The following is a 22500-nucleotide window of genomic DNA, read 5'->3' as shown; positions in this document are numbered from 1 at the left end:
TGTGCAGACCTTGGTTGGGTTGCGCGCCCTGGTGCGCACCAAGGAGCGCTCTGAAGTGTGCTCCAAGGTGCGGCGTGCACGAAGTCGGAGCCCGGTTTGCCCCGGGTGTGCACCTCGGGTGCGCACCTCGCGTGCACCTTCGCTGCGGTGGGCACCTTGGCTGGGTTGCGCGCCTTGGTGGGCACCATGCAGTGCACGAAGTCGGAGCCCGGATTGCCCCGGGCGCGCACCTCCGCCAGGGTGGGCACCTTGGTGCGCACAACTTGCCTGGGCTGCGCACCAGGAAGGGCTCAAGATGGCACCCGCGTTCCGTTTTTTTCACTATCTTTCAGAACGGAAATTTTAAAATCTCGTTTTTTTTTGCCTTTTCTGGAAATTAGTGAAGGCAGCGCATCAAAGGTGCGCAACGCTGGTGCGAACCTGGGAGCGCTCCGATGTGTGCTCCAAGGTGCGGCGTGCACGAAGTCGGACCCCGGTTTGCCCCGGGTGCGCACCTCGCGTGCACCTTGGTGCGCACACCTTGGCTGGGTTGCGCGCCCTGGTGGGCACCATGGTGCGCACCAAGGAGCGCTCCGAAGTGTGCTCCAAGGTGCGGCGTGCACGAAGTCGGAGCCCGGTTTGCCCCGGGTGCGCACCTCGCGTGCACCTTCGCCGCGGTGGGCACCATGGCGTGCACGAAGTCGGAGCCCGGTTTGCCCCGGGTGCGCACCTCGCGTGCACCTTCGCCGGGGTGGGCACCTTGGTGTGCAGACCTTGGCTGGGTTGCGCGCCCTGGTGGGCACCATGGTGCGCACCAAGGAGCGCTCCGAAGTGTGCTCCAAGGTGCGGCCTGCACGAAGTCGGAGCCCGGTTTGCCCCGGGTGTGCACCTCGGGTGGGCACCTTGGTGCGCATGCCTTGCCTGGGCTGCGCACCAGGGCGGGCTCAAGATGGCACCCGCGTTCCTTTTTTTTCACTATCTTTCAAAACGGAAATTTTAAAATCTCATTTTTTTTTGCCTTTTTCTGGAAATTAGTGAAGGCAGCGCATCAAAGGTGCGCACCTCGCTGCCCACCACGGTGCGCAACGCCGGTGGGCACCCGGGAGTGCTTCGAAGTGTGCTCCAAGGTGCTGCGTGCACGTTGTCGGAGCCCGGTTTGCCCCGGGTGCGCACCTCGCGTGCACCTTCGTCGGGGTGGGCACCTTGGCTGGGTTTGCCCCGGCTGCGCTCCGAAGCGGGGTTATTGGAGCGCCGCCTCTTTTTTTGTCGGAGCGTTTGGTGGGGTTTCTCGCATTGGCTCTTCCGAGGCCCGGTTGCCACCCTGGCGCGCACGAAGTCGGAAGTAGGGTTAATTGCCCGGGTGCGCACCTTTGCCAGGGTGGGCACCTTACCTGGGCTGCGCACCAGGGCGGGCTCAAGATGGCACGCGCGTTCCGTTTTTTTCACTATCTTTCAAAACGGAAATTTTAAAATCTCCTTTTTTTTTTGCCTTTTCTGGAAATTAGTGAAGGCAGCGCATCAAAGGTGCGCACCTCGCTGCCCACCTTGGTGTGCTCTGAGGTGCGCACCCGGGAGCGCTACGAAGTGTGCTCCAAGGTGCGGCGTGCACGTTGTCGGAGCCCGGTTTGCCCCGGGTGCGCACCTCGCCTGCACCTTGGCCGGGGTGGGCACCTTGGCTGGGTTTGCCCAGGGTGCGCTCCGAAGCGGGGTTACTGGAGCGCCCCCTCTTTTTTTGTCAGAGCGTTTGGTGGGGTTTCTCGCATTGGCTCTTCCCAGGCCCGGTTGTTGGGTGCGCTCCCACCCTGGCGCGCGCGAAGTTGGAAGTTGGGTTAATTGCCCGGGCGCGCACCTTCGCCAGGGTGGGCACCTTGGTGCGCACACCTTGGCTGGGCTGCGCACCAGGGCGGGCTCAAGATGGCACCAGCATTCCCTTTTTCTCACTATCTTTCAAAACGGAAATTTTAAAATCTCGTTTTTTTTTTGCCTTTTATGGAAATTAGTGAAGGCATCGCATCAAAGGTGCGCACCTCGCTGCCCACCTTGGTGTGCTCCGAGGTGCCCACCACGGTGCGCAACGCCGGTGCGAACCCGGGAGCGCCCCGATGTGTGCTCCAAGGTGCGGCGTGCACGAAGTCGGACCCCGGTTTGCCCCGGGTGCGCACCTCGCGTGCACCTTGGTGCGCACACCTTGGCTGGGTTGCGCGGCCTGGTGGGCACCATGGTGCGCACCAAGGAGCGCTCCGAAGTGTGCTCCAAGGTGCGGCGTGCACGAAGTCGGAGCCCGGTTTGCCCCGGGTACGCACCTCGCGTGCACCTTCGCCGGGGTGGGCACCTCGGCTGGGTTGCGCGCCCTGGTGCGCACCAAGGAGCGCTCCGAAGTGTGCTCCAAGGTGCGGCGTGCACGAAGTCGGAGCCCGGTTTGCCCCGGGTGCGCACCTTCGCCGCGGTGCGCACCATGGCGTGCACGAAGTCGGAGCCCGGTTTGCCCCGGGTGCGCACCTCGCGTGCACCTTCGGCGGGGTTGCGCGCCCTGGTGGGCACCATGGTGCGCACCAAGGAGCGCTCCGAAGTGTGCTCCAAGGTGCGGCGTGCACGAAGTCGGAGCCCGGTTTGCCCCGGGTGCGCACCTCGCGTGCACCTTCGGCGGGGTTGCGCGCCCTGGTGGGCACCATGGTGCGCACCAAGGAGCGCTCCGAAGTGTGCTCCAAGGTGCGGCGTGCACGAAGTCGGAGCCCGGTTTGCCCCGGGTGCGCACCTCGCGTGCACCTTCGCCGCGGTGGGCACCATGGCGTGCACGAAGTCGGAGCCCGGTTTGCCCCGGGTGCGCACCTCGCGTGCACCTTCGCCGGGGTGGGCACCTCGGCTGGGTTGCGCGCCCTGGTGCGCACCAAGGAGCGCTCCGAAGTGTGCTCCAAGGTGCGGCGTGCACGAAGTCGGAGCCCGGTTTGCCCCGGGTGCGCACCTCGCGTGCACCTTCGCCAGGGTGGGCACCTCGGTGCGCACACCTTCTCAATGTTTTCTTGCCTTTTCTGGAAATTGGTGAAGGCAGCGCATCAAAGGTGCGCACCTCGGTGTGCTCCGAGGTGCGAACCCGAGAGCGCTCCGAGGTGCCCACGAAGTCGAAAGTCGGGTTAATTGCATTGTTTTCCCCGGGTGCGCTCCGAGGTGCGCAACATCGGCGCGCACCAAGGAGGGCTCCGAAGTGTGCTCCAAGGTGCGCACGATGGCGTGCACCTCTGGTGCGCACGATTCGGAGCTCGGTTTGACCGGGGTGCGCACACCTTGGCTGGGTTGCGCACCTTTTGTGCGCTCCAAGGTGCGCACGAAGTCGGAGCTCGGTTTGCCCCGGGTGCGCACCTTCGCCAGGGTGCGCACCTTGATGCGCACGCCTTGGCTGGGCTGCGCACCTTGGTGGGCGCCATGGTGCGCACCTTTCGTGCGCTCCAAGGTGCGCACGAAGTCGGAGCTCGGTTTGCCCCGGGTGCGCACCTTGGTGGGCGCCATGGTGCACTCCGAGGTGCCCAAGATTGGTGCGCACCAAGGAGCGCTCCGAAGTGCGCTCCAAGGTGCGCGCGAAGTCGAAAGTTGGGTTAATTGTCCGGTTTGCCTCGGGTGCGCACCTTGCGTGCACCTTCGCCAGGGTGGGCGCCTTGGTGCGCACACCTTGGCTGGGCTGCGCACACCTTGGCACCCGCGTTTCCTTCATTTTAAATTTTTTTTTTTTACAATCTCTCAATTGGGAAATTCTATAATCTCAACTTTTTTTGCCTTTTCAGGAAACTTTTGAATGGAGCGCATCATTGGTGCGCTCCGAAGTGTGCTCCAAAGCTCTCTCCAGCTGCGTGCACCTGCCCCGGCCGCGCACCCGGCCCCGCCCAGCTTCGCTCACCTGTCCCGGGCGTCTGGTGCGGAACCTTAGAGTAAGAAACATCACCGTGCACCTTGGCCAACGTGCGCGACTCGACCGAGCGCGCACTGGCCGAGGTGCACACCGATTTCACCTGGGTGCGCGCGCAGCACCTCGGGCGCACCGGGGTGCGCGCACAACGCCCGGGTTGCACCGTGGCCTGTGTGCTCGGGGTGCCTCGGGTGCGCGCTCGGTGTCGCCCCCGCGCGCGCGGTAGTGCGGGCAGCGCACCCCGGCCCGGCCCGGCCCCGACGAGAACGCAAACGGGCAAAAGGTTTATTCAAATAGCATTGCGACGCCCGGCGAAAAACTAAAAAAGGGTGCAACACCGGGACTTCCCGGGAGGTCACCCATCCCAGTACTACTCCGGCCCAAGCGCGCTTAACTGCGGAGTTCTGATGGGATCCGGTGCACTAATGCTGGTATGATCGCACCCGTTATGAGCTTGTCGCAGTGTGTACTTAGCAAACCGCGACCCACGTGCGAATCCACCCCGGCCACCCACCCCCGTCGAGGTGCACACCCTCCCTCGCGAAGTGCGCCCCGTTCGCCAAGTGTGAGCCCTGCCCGGGTGCGCGCACCTTGCTAGGGCGTCGGGTGTGCACCCGGCCCGGCCTACGTGCGTGCACCTGGAGGGGGCGTCGTGTGCGTGCAGTGTCCCGTCTGCAACGCGGTGCCCACACACCACCTCGGGCGCAACGACCTGCGCTCACATGTGGGCCGAGTGCACCTTGGTGCATGTTCGGGGCGCCTCGGGTGCACGCTCGATCTTGCCCCGGTGCACCAAGGCGCTCGGTTTGCCCCGGGTGCGCACTTGGTGCAAGGTGGGCACCCAAAATAGGGATCAAGCACCAAAACACAAGTTTCGGGATGCAAAATGGGACCCAAGGACCACAAATGCGTTCCAAGACCCATGATGGGTCCACGAGAACAAAAATGTGTTCCGAGACTTAATAAACAAATATTGGGTTTTAGGAGAAGAAACATGCTCTGATGCCCAAAACGAGAATCGACCCCGAAAAGGCCACAGGCCAAAAGTGGGATGCGAGACAAAAAAAAATGGGACCCGAGGACCAAAATTGGGTTCCCAGGTCGAAGACAGGGCAACCGGACAAGAAACGACCTCTAAGGCTCGAAATGAGTCCCGACGACTAAAACTTGACAAGAAGCACCCATCAGGCACCCAACTCGACACCCATGGGATGCCGACCCACCCGGGCTTCCACCTAGCACACCTTGGCACCCACCCACCCTCGCACCCAACCTCGCACCCAACTTAGCACCTTTGAACCCACATTGGCACTCACCCTGACCCTGGCACCTTGGAACCCACATTGGCACTCACCTTGACCCTGGCACCCACCTTTGCACTCACCTTGGGACCCACCCTGGCTCCCACCTCGGCACCCACCCAGACACCCACCTTGGTTCCTTGGCACCCACCTTGGATCCTTGGCACCCACCCCGACACCCACCTTGGCACGCAACTTGGCTACTTGCCACCCACCTTGGCTCCTTGACGCCCACCCCGACAACCACCCCGTGACCTACCCTGGCTAGGGTTGGTGCACACCCACCCTGGTGCCCACCTTGGCACCCACCCTATGACCCACCTTGGCACGCACCTTAGTACCCACCCCGTTACCCACCCTAGGACCCACCCCGTGACCCACCTTGGCCAGGGTGGGTGCACCCACCCTGGTGCCCACCTTGGCACCCACCCATCCTAGCACCCAGCCTGTGACCGGGCTTGGAACCCAACCTTGCACCCGCACCCGTCTTGGCCAGTGTGGGTGCGCACCCATCCTGGCACCCACGTTGTGACACACCCTTTAACCCACGCACCCTAGCACCCACGTTGGCACCCACCTTGGAACCCAACCTAGCAACTTGGCACCCACCCCGTGACCCACCTTGGCATCCACCATAGCAGTCGCCGACTTGGCACCCACCTCGGCACCCACCTTGACACTTGTGGACCCACCTTGCCACTCACCCTAGCATCGACCCATCCTAGCACCCACCCTGGCACCTTTGCACCCTAGCACTCACCCATCCTAGCACCTAACCTGTGACCCACCTTGACACTCACCCTCGCACCCACCTTGGAACCCAACCTAGCACCCACCCACCCTGACACCAACCCTAGCACCTACCCACCCTTGCACCCACCCTGTGACCCATCTTGGCACCCACCCATCCTACCACTCAACCTATCACCCACCTTCTCACCCACCTTGGCATCCACCTTAGCACCCACCCACACTGGCACCTTGGCACCCACCTCGGGCAAGGTGGGTGCACACCCACCCTGGCACCCAATTTAGAACCCACCGAGCATGTTACCCACCTTGGCACCCACATTGCAGCCCACCCTAGTACCCACCCTATGACCCACATTGGCATCCACACCCTAGCACCCAGGCACCTCGACACCCGCCTTGACACCCACCCTAGCACTGAACCTGTGACCCACCTTGGAACTCACCCTAGAACCCACCCACCCTGTGAACCACCTTGGCATCCACCTTAGCACCCACCCACCTTGGCACCCACTCTAGCACTCACCCATCCTAACACCCAACTTGTTACCCACCTTGGCACCCGCCCTCGCGTCCACCTTGAAACCCACCCTAGCACCCACCCACGCAGGAGCCCACCTTGGCACCCAACCTAACACCCACGCATCCTGGCACCCAACTTGTGACCCACCTTGGAACCCACCCTAGTACCCACCTTTGAACCCACTATATCACCAACCCACCTTGGCACCCACCCTATGACCCTCTTTGGAATCCACCCTAGCACGCACCCACCCTGGCACCCACCATGGAGCGCACCCTAGCACCCACCCACCTCGGCACGCACCTCAACACCCACCTTGGTGTGCGCACTGCGCCAACCTCTCAAAGACCCTATGTGGTGCGCTCCAAAGTGTACACCTTTGGTGCGCTCCAAGGTGCGCACCTTTGGTGCACACCGAGGTGCACACCAAAGTGTGCACCGAGGTGAGCACCAAAGTGCACTCCAGGGTGCACACCAAGGCGTGCACCTTTGGTGCGGTCAATGCAAACGAATTCGGAAGTTGGGGTCGATGTCCTAATCGCTGCTGCAGACTACACGTATGAGAATCGGACAAATAGCTTTATATAGGGGAGGTGTTGCGTTTGATGGGTCGACTCCCCTGGTTGTGTGCACTGCACCAACTTCAAAGACCCTGTCTTGTTTAAGAAGTCAAAAGTTGGGGTGGATGTCCTAATCATTGCTGCAGTCTACGCATGTATGAGAATCAGACAAATAGCTTATATAGGGGAGGTGTTGCATTCGGTGGGTTGACTCCCCTGGTTGTGCGCACTGCGCCAACCTCAAAGACCCCGCATAGCAGAAGAAGTCGGAAGTCGGATTTTGGTGAGCACCAAGGCGTGCACCTTTGGTGCGGTCAACGCAGACGAATTCAGAAGTTGGGGTGGATGTCCTAATCGTTGTTGCAGGCTACACATGTATGAGAATCAGACAAATAGCTTATATAGGGGAGGTGTTGGGTTTGATGGGTCAACTCCCTTGGTTGTGCGCATTACGCCAACCTCAAAGACCTTGTTTTCGTTAAGAAGTCAAAAGTTGGGGTCAATGTCCTAATGGCTCCTGCAGGCTACACATGTATGAGAATCGGACAAATAGCTTATATAGGGGAGGTGTTGGGTTTGATGGGTCGACTCCCCTGGTTGTGCGCATTACGTCAACCTCAAAGACCTTGTTTTCGTTAAGAAGTCAAAAGTTGGGGTCGATGTCCTAATTGCTCCTGTAGACTACACATGTATGAGAATCAGACAAATAGCTTATATAGGGGAGGTGTTGGGTTTGATGGGTTGACTCCCCTAGTTGTTCGCATTACACCAACCTCAAAGACCTTGTTTTCGTTTAGAAGCCGAAAGTTGGGGTCGATGTCCTAATTGCTCCTGCAGGCTACGCATGTATGAGAATCAGACAAATAGCTTATATAGGGGAGGTGTTGGGTTTGATGGGTCGACTCCCCTGGTTGTGCGCATTGCGCCAACCTCAAAGACCCTGCATTGCGGATGAAGTCGAAAGTCAGAGTTTGGTGTGCTACAAGGTGTGGTCGAAGGTGCTCACCTAGGTGTGCACCTTTGGAGCACAGGAAAAGTGCCCTCCAAAAGTGCGCACCTTTGGAGTGCACAAAAGTGCCCTCCAAAAGTGCGCACCTTTGGAGCGCAGAAAAGTGCCCTCCAAAAAGTGCCCTCCAAAAGTGCGCACCTTTGGAGCGCAGAAAAGTGCCCTCCAAAAGTGCGCACCTTTGGAGCGCAGAAAAGTGCCCTCCAAAAAGTGCCCTCCAAAAGTGCGCACCTTTGGAGCGCAGAAAAGTGCCCTCCAAAAGTGCGCACCTTTGGAGCGCAGAAAAGTGCCCTCCAAAAAGTGCCCTCCAAAAGTGCGCACCTTTGGAGCGCAGAAAAGTGCCCTCCAAAAAGTGCCCTCCAAAAGTGCGCACCTTTGGAGCGCAGAAAAGTGCCCTCCAAAAAGTGCCCTCCAAAAGTGCGCACCTTTGGAGCGCAGAAAAGTGCCCTCCAAAAAGTGCCCTCCAAAAGTGCGCACCTTTGGAGCGCAGAAAAGTGCCCTCCAAAAAGTGCCCTCCAAAAGTGCGCACCTTTGGAGCGCAGAAAAGTGCCCTCCAAAAGTGCGCACCTTTGGAGCGCACAAAAGTGCCCTCCAAAAGTGCGCACTTTTGGTGCGCACCAAGGCGCTGGTTCGGTCGTTGCAGGCGAGTTCGGAAGTTGGGGTCGATGTCCTGAGCGGAGGTGCAAACTACACAGGTGTCGGAATCGGACAAATAGCTTATATAGGGGAGGTGTATGCTTCGATGGGTCGACTCCCCAGGTTGAGCGCACCGCGCCAACCTCAAAGACCCTACGGTATGGATGAAGTCGGAAGTTGGGTCCGATGACCAATTCGATTAGTAGGTATGCTCATGAGGTCGGAATTTGGGTCCGATGACCTGCCATGTGCAGGAAGGCGAATGTTGACACTGTGCGTTGCAAGGTGCACACCAAGGCGCTGGTGCGGTCTTTTTAGTCGAGTTCGGAAGTTGGGGTCGATGTCCTGATCGGAGGTGCAAGCTACACAGGTGTGGGAATCGGACAAATAGCTTATATAGGGGAGGTGTATGCTTCGTTGGGTCGACTCCCCGGGTTGAGCGCACCGCGCCAACCTCAAAGACCCTACGGTATGGATGAAGTCGGAAGTTGGGTCCGATGACCGATTCGATATGTAGGCATACTCGCGAGGTCGGAATTTGGGTCCGATGACCTGCCACGTGCAGGAAGGCGAATGTTGGCACTGTGCGTTGCAAGGTGCGCACCAAGGCGCTGGTTCGGTCGTTGGAGGCGAGTTCGGAAGTTGGGGTCGATGTCTTGATCGGAGGTGCAAACTACACAGGTGTGGGAATCGGACAAATAGCTTATATAGGGGAGGTGTATGCTTCGTTGGGTCGACTCCCCGGGTTGAGCGCACCGCGCCAACCTCAAAGACCCTACGGTATGGATGAAGTCGGAAGTTGGGTCCGATGACCGATTCGATATGTAGGCATACTCGCGAGGTCGGAATTTGGGTCCGATGACCTGCCATGTGCAGGAAGGCGAATGTTGGGACTGTGCGTCGCAAGGTGCGCACCAAGGCGCTGGTGCCGTCGTTGCAGTCGAGTTCGGAAGTTGGGGTCGATGTCCTGGTCAGAGGTGCAAACTACACAGGTGTGGGAATCGGACAAATAGCTTATGTAAGGGGCTGCTGTCTCAGGGAGATCAGTAGGCTTCTGGGGTTGTAAGTCCCTTGTTATTCTCAGCAGGTGGAAGTTGTGGTGATTGACAAAGGGTTAATGCCAAGCTACAGTTGTGTGAGAATTGGACGAAAAACTTATATATGGGGGTCGGTTGAGAGAATAGCCGAGTGCCAGGAGTGCACCAAGGTGGTCTGCGGTAGACACCTCCTCCTAGGGGTGAAGAAGAGTAACCCTGCCCTCTAGTCTCAAGGAGATAGAGGTCCTACATGGACATTAGGGGTGAAGTAGAGTAACCCCGCCTTATCATTGGATGGTGAGGTTTACTGGTGGATGCATTCTCATGGTCCCTATCTCAGTGAAGCGGAGTAACTGAGCCAATGTTGGGGATGACTCCCGGGGAGTTGTCTATGACCCGAGGACTAGGGAAGTGGAGTACCTAGGCTCTTGCGAGAAGGATGATCGTGCAATGGATTGTCCCGGTTGGGGAAATGGAGTACCCAAGATCTTGTAAGGGGGGGATGGCCGTGCAAGGGGCTATCTATATCGGAATGTTGGAGCTTGAGAGTTGGGCAAGCTATGTGGGTTGAGTTGCAGAGCTGGAAGTCCATGTGTCTTGTGGAACAAGTGGGGTGATGTGCCGGGCACGCACCTAGGTTACCTGAAGTGGGATTTGCATTGAGATCCGGGATCTCAAGGCCCTAGAGTGGGGGTCAAATGTGGCAGTAGGGACTGGGTTCCGAAAGTGTGCTCATGTGGAGCCGAGCCATGAGGCGAGTCCAAGAGGGTGACAAAGATGGATGAGTTGCATGACCGAAAAGTGGACATGGTCCGTAGGCGAGTTGTTTTGGGAGCACAGCCGAGTTGAAGGAGAGTTCAGCGACCAAGGATATTGGATTGGATCATGGAGTGAAGAGCTTGGTGCCCAAGTAGGAGTGCAAGGTGTTTTGTCAGTCTGAGAGGCTTAGACTGAGTGTTTGCATGGAGCTGGTTATTGTGCATAGGATGTACAGGGAACCGGGTTCACCAGTGAAGCCATGTAGGCATAGGCCAGGGGCCCGAAGCAGTGTGACTTGGAGTCCTTGTTCAGGAAGGAGTTCTGAGTTGTGTACTGGGTAAGCCGTCGCAGGCTCGGGAGGGAGTCAGTGGTGCGCCAGGTTGAGTTCCGAAAGAGATAGGGTCTTCGTGGATCAGGAGTCTATCTAAGAAGCTAACGCCAGGGGCGAGGTGCAGTGGTATCTGTGCTGGTGTTTCAAGAGTGGACGTTGATCTAGGGGCAGGAACTTGTAATCGAATGCTTGGGAAGTATTCAGGATAGTGACCAGCAACAGAGTTGGAATTGTTTGTAGATCGAGCCAGGGGCCGTCTCTTCATAACAATAAAGCTATCGATTGCCCCAGTGTTGTGTTCATTGTGTGGAGATGGACAAACAGGAAGCTAGCTCAGGGAGTCTAGTCATCCCATGAGATATGTTTGGTGCTTGAGGGTTCAGAGGAGCCGAGGGAGGCCAACATGGGGTGCCAGTGCTGTGGGAGTGCTGGGCATGCTCAAGGAGTGTGCAGAGTTGGAGCCGGAGGACTTAAGGAGTTCCGGATGGGTCAGTGTTAGTAGTCAGGGTCTTATGGGGGACTCAAGAAGACGAAGACATCGAGAAGACCTGTAAGCTTGTACCCGGGGTGCAAGGATGGTGCGACAAGACAGTGCTAGAGTAGAGTCGGGGACTTGAAGGGAGTGCTAGGAGCATCAGGATGAAAGAAACCCGTGAGAGGGTTGGCATGCACTTCTATTCCGCATGGGTGTGTGTTAATGTGGTCAGGTGGTGGACACTTGAAAAGGGTATGGCGTAGTCTGGAAACAAGAAAGGACTTGTCCGCAATGGAAGTCGTGAGTAAGGTTTGCCAGTGCCGCATGAGGTTTGACCTCCTTTGGAAGGAAAAAGCTTGTTTGGGCAGCAGGCCGGTCTAGCCCCGTGACAGTTGGTATCAGAGCATAAAAATTGGCAGGGCCAGTTAGATGAGCTGAGGTAGCTGGGCTATCAAGTGGTCAGAGGAAGACTGCGAAGGCGGATTGTGGTTTGCAGTGTCGAGGACAGGTAGACCAGGGTGGCTAGCAGGGCGTGGTCACTAAAAATGTGAGGCCAATCCAGGTAGGGATAAGGGTGGTGAAGTCCGTGGCCAAGTTCCATGAGTGGTAGTCAGCTGGTTGGAGTTTGTGCCTGGGGCCGAGTTCCATCGGGAAGGGACTATGCTAGTGGAGCGACAAGGGATCAGGAGTGGATCTCTTGGTTGGAAAAATCTTGCACGGGAAGTGCCTTAGTAGTTCGAGTGGAGCGAAGTAGGCAAGGTGTGAGTCGGTATTGAACTGGGTTCAGTGCTGGAAGCAGTCGGCAGGGCCGCAAGATTTGATATGGCAGTGTCCAAGGGCAGTGGCATTTAAGACCAGTCAAAGGAGGTAGGAGCTGCGAGGAGCAGTGTGGTGTAGGGTCTTGTCAAGGACGGATCCGAGGTGAAATCGATGGAGCTGTAAGGTACAGTGTGGTGTAGGATCTTGTCAAGGACGGGTCCGAGGTGTAACAATTTGGGCTGTGGATGGCGTAAGGTCATTCCCAGTGTGGTGTAGGGTTGTGTCCGGGACATGATCCGAGGTGTAAATTGGGTGGCGAAGCAGGTCCGATGGTGGAAAGCCAGTGAGGGGCCAAGTCACAAAGGAAGTCAAGGGAAAGAGGTAGTACCTTGCCCACATTGGATGTGGTTTGCAAAGGCATCGGGCACAAGAGGTTGGCTAGCTTACAAATGTTGGTGGCTTCTTTGGGTTGCAGCACCGAGGGCGCAGGGCGTTCCGTGGACAGTGCGTCAGTCAGACAAAGTGGCACAATGGATGGAAGTGAGTTCACTGAATGTGTAGGATGTAATGCAAGAGTTGGGTGTCTTCAGGGAAGTGCACCTAAGATGTAGGATTGTGTCTGGGACATGATCTGAGGTATGGACTTGTGGCGAGTTAGGTCTGAAGGTTGGGAACCAAAGATGGGACCGTCACAAGAGAAAGTCAAGGGAAGGAGTGAGTACCTTGCCCACATTGGATGTGGATTGCAGAGGCATTATGCACGAGAGGTTGGTCGGCTGAATGATGTTGGTAGTTTCTTTGGGTTGCAGCACCGAGGGCGCAGGGCGTTCCGTGGACAGTGCATCAGTCAGACAAAGTAGTACAGCAGATTGAAGTAGACAAGATCGAATGTGTGGGACGCAAGGCAAGATGGGTGTCTTCAAGGAAGTGCACCTAGGCAGACTCATGAGGTGTGGGTTTGCGAGAGTACACCAAGGAGGTGGAAGTGATTGACAAGTACCAGGAGGATCATGTGCAGCTAGAGGTGGATCAATGGGAGTATGTTGGTTGTTGTTCTTGAGTTGAGTTGTTGGGGACAAGGATAAGACGCGGGGCGCACCGGGGTCAGTCAACAGGCAATCAGGATGGCACTACAGAAAGGAAGTTGAGAGCTGAAGGTTGAATGTGCGACTTGGGAAGTCAGTTGGGTGTTTTGGTCAGTGGAGTATGTGTCTTCAGGGTGGCCAGATACCAGGGGCTTGCACAACAGGGTTGGTAGCAAGCATGTCTTTCAGTGGATGCTAGGATTGGATCCGGGAGCAGTGGAAGTTGGAAGACAAGGGTGTCGTCGAGGATGGCACTAGTGGCTGAGTTGAGAGGTGAGCATGGTTTGTGGTGTTTTGTCGTGTTGCAGTGCAAACGGTGGAGTCTTGGAGATGTAGAAGCCGGTATGGGGCATGGTGCAACCGAATATCACAGAGTTGTTTCACAGATGTTCAAACAAGGACAGTCATCTCAGTGGAAGTCAAGAACGGGGTTCTTGCAATATGTTGTTGAGTCAGGGACTAGCAGCAAAGATCAGTTGGAGGCAAGGAAGCGTCTTCACAAGATCAGTGCGGAGGCAGTGAGTTGGACTCAGAGTGTTGCCGAAGCGAGTTAGCCATGGATGGGATTCATGCAAGTGAAAGTCCAGTATGGGGTATGCTGGCAAGTATCAAGTATGTCAGGGACAAAAACGATACAAGTGCAGGGCACAGTGAATCTGAAGTTCACTTTTAACAGGTCCTAATGTTGCGAAGGACGAGACTCGGGTCGAATGGTCCGGCGCCAAGGACGTCGCCTGTTTTAAGTGGGGGAGGATGTAAGGGGCTGCTGTCTCAGGGAGATCAGTAGGCTTCTGGGGTTGTAAGTCCCTTGTTATTCTCAGCAGGTGGAAGTTGTGGTGATTGACAAAGGGTTAATGCCAAGCTACAGTTGTGTGAGAATTGGACGAAAAACTTATATATGGGGGTCGGTTGAGAGAATAGCCGAGTGCCAGGAGTGCACCAAGGTGGTCTGCGGTAGACACCTCCTCCTAGGGGTGAAGAAGAGTAACCCTGCCCTCTAGTCTCAAGGAGATAGAGGTCCTACATGGACATTAGGGGTGAAGTAGAGTAACCCCGCCTTATCATTGGATGGTGAGGTTTACTGGTGGATGCATTCTCATGGTCCCTATCTCAGTGAAGCGGAGTAACTGAGCCAATGTTGGGGATGACTCCCGGGGAGTTGTCTATGACCCGAGGACTAGGGAAGTGGAGTACCTAGGCTCTTGCGAGAAGGATGATCGTGCAATGGATTGTCCCGGTTGGGGAAATGGAGTACCCAAGATCTTGTAAGGGGGGGATGGCCGTGCAAGGGGCTATCTATATCGGAATGTTGGAGCTTGAGAGTTGGGCAAGCTATGTGGGTTGAGTTGCAGAGCTGGAAGTCCATGTGTCTTGTGGAACAAGTGGGGTGATGTGCCGGGCACGCACCTAGGTTACCTGAAGTGGGATTTGCATTGAGATCCGGGATCTCAAGGCCCTAGAGTGGGGGTCAAATGTGGCAGTAGGGACTGGGTTCCGAAAGTGTGCTCATGTGGAGCCGAGCCATGAGGCGAGTCCAAGAGGGTGACAAAGATGGATGAGTTGCATGACCGAAAAGTGGACATGGTCCGTAGGCGAGTTGTTTTGGGAGCACAGCCGAGTTGAAGGAGAGTTCAGCGACCAAGGATATTGGATTGGATCATGGAGTGAAGAGCTTGGTGCCCAAGTAGGAGTGCAAGGTGTTTTGTCAGTCTGAGAGGCTTAGACTGAGTGTTTGCATGGAGCTGGTTATTGTGCATAGGATGTACAGGGAACCGGGTTCACCAGTGAAGCCATGTAGGCATAGGCCAGGGGCCCGAAGCAGTGTGACTTGGAGTCCTTGTTCAGGAAGGAGTTCTGAGTTGTGTACTGGGTAAGCCGTCGCAGGCTCGGGAGGGAGTCAGTGGTGCGCCAGGTTGAGTTCCGAAAGAGATAGGGTCTTCGTGGATCAGGAGTCTATCTAAGAAGCTAACGCCAGGGGCGAGGTGCAGTGGTATCTGTGCTGGTGTTTCAAGAGTGGACGTTGATCTAGGGGCAGGAACTTGTAATCGAATGCTTGGGAAGTATTCAGGATAGTGACCAGCAACAGAGTTGGAATTGTTTGTAGATCGAGCCAGGGGCCGTCTCTTCATAACAATAAAGCTATCGATTGCCCCAGTGTTGTGTTCATTGTGTGGAGATGGACAAACAGGAAGCTAGCTCAGGGAGTCTAGTCATCCCATGAGATATGTTTGGTGCTTGAGGGTTCAGAGGAGCCGAGGGAGGCCAACATGGGGTGCCAGTGTTGTGGGAGTGCTGGGCATGCTCAAGGAGTGTGCAGAGTTGGAGCCGGAGGACTTAAGGAGTTCCGGATGGGTCAGTGTTAGTAGTCAGGGTCTTATGGGGGACTCAAGAAGACGAAGACATCGAGAAGACCTGTAAGCTTGTACCCGGGGTGCAAGGATGGTGCGACAAGACAGTGCTAGAGTAGAGTCGGGGACTTGAAGGGAGTGCTAGGAGCATCAGGATGAAAGAAACCCGTGAGAGGGTTGGCATGCACTTCTATTCCGCATGGGTGTGTGTTAATGTGGTCAGGTGGTGGACACTTGAAAAGGGTATGGCGTAGTCTGGAAACAAGAAAGGACTTGTCCGCAATGGAAGTCGTGAGTAAGGTTTGCCAGTGCCGCATGAGGTTTGACCTCCTTTGGAAGGAAAAAGCTTGTTTGGGCAGCAGGCCGGTCTAGCCCCGTGACAGCTTATATAGGGGAGGTGTATGCTTCGATGGGTCGACTCCCTGGGTTGAGCGCACCGCGCCAACCTCAAAGACCCTACAGTATGGATGAAGTCGGAAGTTGGGTCCGATGACCGATTCGATACGTAGGCATATTGGCGAGGTCTGAATTTGTGTCCGATGACCTGCCATGCGCAGGAAGGCGGAATTTGGGTCCGATGACCGAGTTGATGGCGTGCCATGCGCAGAAAGGCGGAATTTGGGTCCGATGACCGAGTTGATGTTGATGGCCCGCCATGCACAGGAAGGCGGAATTTGGGTCCGATGACCGATTTGAAGGCGTGCCATACGCAAAAAGGCGGAGTTTGGGTCCGATGACCGAGTTGATATTGATGGCCCGCCATGCGCAGGAAGGCGGAATTTGGGTCCGATGACCTGACATACGCATGGAGTCCGACTCGGGGGCCGATGTTCGATTCGATGACTTGCATTGTGGGTAAAGTCGGAAGTTGTGGTCTTTGACCCGATTCGATGACCAGACTTCGGCTGCTTGAGAATCGGACAAATAACTTATATAGGGGAGGTAGTGTTCTCGAGCATCCTCCCCCCGTGCCCGTTTATGTCGATTGATGCTGGTGCTCGACTGGTTGGAGCGCTCGGATGCAAAAATCTTGCACCAGGATTTATCGATTGTGATGGACACGGCAAGTCTCCTGATTGCTATGCAGGAGCTCATCGTGAATCTCTATGCGGCCTTGGTATGGACTCGACCTGCGGAATGGTTCGGCAATGGTAGTCGCTCCAACACGTCCTTGCAATGGCCACAGAGGTGATTCGACTAGAGCTCCAGTCTAGCTTTTGGGTTGCTTGGCGGACTGGTATAGCCGCGATCGAGTTCCGGCCATGAACGTTTTAGATAGCTCTTGGGCTTTCTGGGACGGAAGTCGGAAGTTTGGGCTGTTGTCCGATTTGATGACCATTCTTCGGATGTGTGAGAATCGGACAAATAACTTATATAGGGGACTGTGTTGTCTCACGCAGCCCCCTCCGTGCCCCTCTATCTCGACCGATGTTGGTGCTTGAAAGGGTTGGGATCGCTCGGATTTATAAACGTGCACCACCATTTGTCGAGTGTGAGGGACGCGGCAGGTCTCCTAAATGCTATGCGAGCGCTCTCTGAGAATCTCTATCCGGCCTCGACACAGACTAGTCTTGCTGAATGGTTTGGCACTGGTAGTCGATCCAACACGTCGTTGTTGTGGCCGCCTAGGCGATTCGATTCGAGCCCCCGTCTAGCTTTTGGGTTGCTTGGCGGATTTTGCCCTATCCGCAAGTGAGCTCGGTCCCTAAACGTTCGAGAAACCCGATTGCTATGCGCCGACTCTCTTTCTTGCGAGCCTCCATCTAGCTTTTGGGTCTCTACGGAACGGAAGTCGGAATCTGGGACCGTTGTTTGATTCGACGAGGCAGACTACGGTTGTGCGAGAATCGGACAAATAACTTATATAGGGGAGGTGTTGACTGGAGCATTCTCCCCCGTGCCCCTCTAACTCGACCAATGCTGGCGCTCGAACGGTGGTAGCGCTCGGATTTTCATTGAGCGCCAGCATTGGTCGATTTAGAGGGGCATGCGAGATTCCCGAATGCTATGCGAGGGCTCTAACGGAAATGTCTATTGGTTTCGGTATGGATGCAATTGCGAGTGGTTCGGCAAAGGTAGTCGTTCCGATGCGTCCATGTCGTGGCCAAATCGATAATTCGATTTGAGCCCTCGTATAGCATTTGGGTCTCTCGATGTGATTCCGCATTCCAGTCCCTTTGGGCACTGCTTGAGCCGCATCCCAGGGGGTTCCCTTCCCAATAATCTGCCTCGCAACCCGATTGCTATGCGGTGAGGCTCCTCGGCCGCCTCGGAACTATCTGTGTATCAGACGCATCGCGGGATAAGGGGTTGGCAACGGTAGTCGCCCCAAGCGCGTCCGATGCTTGGACCATTCCGAGGCGGCCCTGAAGCCTCTTCCGTCTAGCCGTTGGGTCCTTCTCGCCGCATCCCTCGCCTCGCACCCCGATTGCTATGCGGTGAGGCTCCTCGGCCGCCTCGGAACTATCTGTGTATCGGACGCGTCGCGGGATAAGGGGTTGTCACTGGTAGTCGCCCCAAGCGCGTCCGATGCTTGGACCATTCCGAGGCGGCCCTGAAGCCTCTTCCGTCTAGCCGTTGGGTCCTTCTCGCCGCATCCCTCGCCTCGCACCCCGATTGCTATGCGGTGAGGCTCCTCGGCCGCCTCGGAACTATCTGTGTATCGGACGCGTCGCGGGATAAGGGGTTGTCATTGGTAGTCGCCCCAAGCGCGTCCGATGCTTGGACCATTCCGAGGCGGCCCTGAAGCCTCTTCCGTCTAGCCGTTGGGTCCTTCTCGCCGCATCCCTCGCCTCGCACCCCGATTGCTATGCGGTGAGGCTCCTCGGCCGCCTTGGAACTATCTGTGTATCGGACGCGTCGCGGGATAAGGGGTTGTCACTGGTAGTCGCCCCAAGCGCGTCCGATGCTTAGACCATTCCGAGGCGGACCCGAAGCCTCTTCCGTCTAGCCGTTGGGTCCTTCTCGCCGCATCCTTCGCCTCGCACCCCGATTGCTATGCGGTGAGGCTCCTCGGCCGCCTCGGAACTATCTGTGTATCGGACGCGTCGCGGGATAAGGGGTTGTCACTGGTAGTCGCCCCAAGCGCGTCCGATGCTTGGACCATTCCGAGGCGGACCCGAAGCCTCTTCCGTCTAGCCGTTGGGTCCTTCTCGCCGCATCCCTCGCCTCGCACCCCGATTGCTATGCGGTGAGGCTCCTCGGCCGCCTTGGAACTATCTGTGTATCGGACGCGTCGCGGGATAAGGGGTTGTCACTGGTAGTCGCCCCAAGCGCGTCCGATGCTTGGACCATTCCGAGGCGGACCCGAAGCCTCTTCCGTCTAGCCGTTGGGTCCTTCTCGCCGCATCCCTCGCCTCGCACCCCGATTGCTATGCGGTGAGGCTCCTCGGCCGCCTTGGAACTATCTGTGTATCGGACGCGTCGCGGGATAAGGGGTTGTCACTGGTAGTCGCCCCAAGCGCGTCCGATGCTTGGACCATTCCGAGGCGGACCCGAAGCCTCTTCCGTCTAGCCGTTGGGTCCTTCTCGCCGCATCCCTCGCCTCGCACCCCGATTGCTATGCGGTGAGGCTCCTCGGCCGCCTTGGAACTATCTGTGTATCGGACGCGTCGCGGGATAAGGGGTTGTCACTGGTAGTCGCCCCAAGCGCGTCCGATGCTTGGACCATTCCGAGGCGGCCCCGAAGCCTCTTCCATGTAGCCGTTGGGTCCTTCTCGCCGCATCCCTCGCCTCGCACCCCGATTGCTATGCGGTGAGGCTCCTCGGCCGCCTTGGAACTATCTGTGTATCGGACGCGTCGCGGGATAAGGGGTTGTCACTGGTAGTCGCCCCAAGCGCGTCCGATGCTTGGACCATTCCGAGGCGGCCCCGAAGCCTCTTCCGTGTAGCCGTTGGGTCCTTCTCGCCGCATCCCTCGCCTCGCACCCCGATTGCTATGCGGTGAGGCTCCTCGGCCGCCTTGGAACTATCTGTGTATCGGACGCGTCGCGGGATAAGGGGTTGTCACTGGTAGTCGCCCCAAGCGCGTCCGATGCTTGGACCATTCCGAGGCGGACCTGAAGCCTCTTCCCTCTAGCCGTTGGGGCTTTCTCGCCGCATCCCTCGCCTCGCACCCTGATTGCTATGCTGTGAGGCTCCTCGGCCGCCTTGGAACTATCTGTGTATCGGACGCATCGCGGGATAAGGGGTTGGCAGTGGTAGTCGCCCCAAGCGCATCCGATGCTTGGACCATTCCGAGGCGGCCCTGCAGCCTCTTCCGTCTAGCCGTTGGGGCCATCTCGCCGCATCCCCCACCTCGCACCACGATTGCTATGCGGTGAGGCTCCTTGGCCGCCTCGGAACTATCTGTGTATCGGACGCATCGCGGGATAAGGGGTTGTCACTGGTAGTCGCCCCAAGCGCGTCCGATGCTTGGACTATTCCGAGGCGGCCCTGCAGCCTCTTCCGTCTAGCCGTTGGGGCCATCTCGCTGCATCCCCCACCTCCTCGGCCGCCTCGGAACTATCTGTGTATCGGACGCATCGCGGGATAAGGGGTTGGCAGTGGTAGTCGCCCCAAGCGCGTCCGATGCTTGGACTATTCCGAGGCAGCCCTGCAGCCTCTTCCGTCTAGCCTTTGGGGCCATCTCGCCGCATCCCTCGCCTCGCACCCCGATTGCTATGCGGTGAGGCTCCTCGGCCGCCTGGGAACTATCTTCGTATCGGACGCATCGCGGGATAAGGGGTTGTCACTGGTAGTCGCCCCAAGCGCGTCCGATGCTTGGACTATTCCGAGGCGGCCCTGTGGCCTCTTCCGTCTAGCCGTTGGGGCCATCTCGCCGCATCCCCCACCTCGCACCCCGATTGCTATGCGGTGAGGCTCTTCGGCCGCCTTGGAACTATCTTCGTATCGGACGCATTGCGGGATAAGGGGTTGTCACTGGTAGTGGCCCCAAGCGCGTCCGATGCTTGGACTATTCCGAGGCGGCCCTGCAGCCTCTTCCGTCTAGCCGTTGGGGCCATCTCGCCGCATCCCCCACCTCGCACCCCGATTGCTATGCGGTGAGGCTCCTCGGCCGCCTTGGAACTATCTTCGTATCGGACGCATCGCGGGATAAGGGGTTGTCACTGGTAGTCGCCCCAAGCGCGTCCGATGCTTGGACTATTCCGACGCGGCCCTGTGGCCTCTTCCGTCTAGCCGTTGGGGCCATCTCGCCGCATCCCCCACCTCGCACCCCGATTGCTATGCGGTGAGGCTCCTCGGCCGCCTTGGAACCATCTTCGTATCGGACGCATCGCGGGATAGGGGGCTGTCACTGGTAGTCGCCCCAAGCGTGTCCGATGCTTGGACCATTCCTAGGCGGCCCTGAAGCCTCTTCCGTCTAGCCGTTGGGGCCTTCCCGCCCCATCCCTCGCCTCGCACCCCCGATTGCTATGCGGTGAGGCTCCTCGGCCGCCTTGGAACCATCTGTGTATCGGACGCATCGCGGGATAAGGGGTTGGCACTGGCAGTCGCCCCAAGCGCGTCCGATGCTTGGACCATTCCGAGGTGGCCCTGAAGCCTCTTCCGTCTAGCCGTTGGGGCCTTCCCGCCCCATCCCTCGCCTCGCACCCCGATTGATATGCGGTGAGGCTCCTCGGCCGCCTTGGAACTATCTGTGTATCGGACGCATCGCGGGATAAGGGGTTGGCACTGGTAGTCGTCCCAATCGCATCCGATGCTTGGACCATTCCGAGGCGGCCCTGCAGCCTCTTCCGTTTAGCCGTCGGGGCCTTCCCGCCGCATCCCTCGCCTCGCATCCCGATTCCTATGCGGTGAGTCTTCTCGGCCGCCGCGGAACTATACCTGTTATTGCTACTGCATCCTTCGGCTGGTAACCTCCTCTGCCGCCTTGGAACGTTCTCTTTGTCGGACGCGTCGCGGGATAAGGGGTTGGCACTGGTAGTCGCCCCAAGCGCGCCCGATGCATAGACCGCTCCGAGTCGACCTTGCTTTCAGCCTCTCACATGCATAGACCTCTCTGAGTCGACCCTGCAGCCTCTCACGTTTAGCCTTTGGAATCTCGCCTCACAACATGATTGCTATCCTTGATGCATCCCTTGCCTCGAGCCCTGATTGCTTTCTTGGCTGCATCCCTCCTCTCCTCACAGCCCGGTTGTCATCACTGCTTCATCCGTCGCTTCATGCATTCTGGCTGCTGGGCCCTTCCCACCGCACACCTCGATTGCTATCTCTTCTGCATCACACACCCCGATTGCTATCTCTGCTACATCCCTCGGCTCTCACTTCTGCATCCTTCGCCTCACACCTCGATTGCTATCAATGCTGCATCCGTAACCTCACACCCCGATTGCTATGCGGGGAGGCTCCTTGGCCGCCTTGGAAATTTCTGTGTGTCGGACGCACCGCGGGATAAGGGGTTGGCACTGGTAGTCGCCCCAAGTGCGCCCGATTCTTAGACCGCTTCGAGGTGACCTCGTAGCCTCTTTCGTCCAGGCTTCCTGCCTTCAACGCCCTTTTTACACCTCGATTGCTATGCGCGGGCTCGTTGGCGTCTATCACCTCTCTGCGAAGAGTGGCACGATGATTGTTGGGGTAAATCGTAGCAGTCCGATCTCTGGCCTTGGGCCATTGTGAGGGCTGATCGATTTCTTGTGCGCATCTCGTGTTCGCCCAGTAACAGACTCGACGACTTGTAATCGGTCTTGTTCCCGATTGTTCCTGGAGGTAGTCTTCGGAACTCTTGGATTTGACCTGTCACTCGAACTGTCCTCTTCCGAGGATGCTTGTGTGTGTGTGCTTGTGCCATTTCCTTGGCGGTATTAACGAGATATTAAAGAGCGGAGTGAGCGCCTCGCCCAGCTATGTTTGGGGCTCTCACTCCCTTACCCGGTGTGCGACCGCTTTGCACGTAGGTTGCGGAGCATCGCGACTCTTTCGATGTTTGGCGGTTGTCTTCCGGTGATGCGTTGGTCCCGAAGTGCACGTTACTAGCATTTCTGCCATTGTTCTCGATCTTTGGCACGTTCCTTCGTTGCAATTGGATATATATCTCCGTTTATACGCGCAGGC

At 57.6% G+C, this 22500-nt stretch overlaps 1 non-coding gene across 1 annotated transcript; it reads right to left on the bottom strand.

Annotated features, from left to right (window-relative positions):
- Positions 1-4203: 4203 nt before the first annotated feature.
- On the bottom strand, positions 4204-4322 carry LOC131867746 (5S ribosomal RNA). Its single transcript, XR_009366278.1, has one exon. It is a non-coding gene; the product is annotated as a 5S ribosomal RNA (ribosomal RNA).
- Positions 4323-22500: the final 18178 nt, after the last annotated feature.

The sequence above is a fragment of the Cryptomeria japonica genome, unplaced genomic scaffold (genome assembly GCF_030272615.1).
Source record: "Cryptomeria japonica unplaced genomic scaffold, Sugi_1.0 HiC_scaffold_183, whole genome shotgun sequence".
Taxonomy (NCBI): domain Eukaryota; kingdom Viridiplantae; phylum Streptophyta; class Pinopsida; order Cupressales; family Cupressaceae; genus Cryptomeria; species Cryptomeria japonica.
This window is presented reverse-complemented; position numbering and strand designations above follow the sequence as displayed.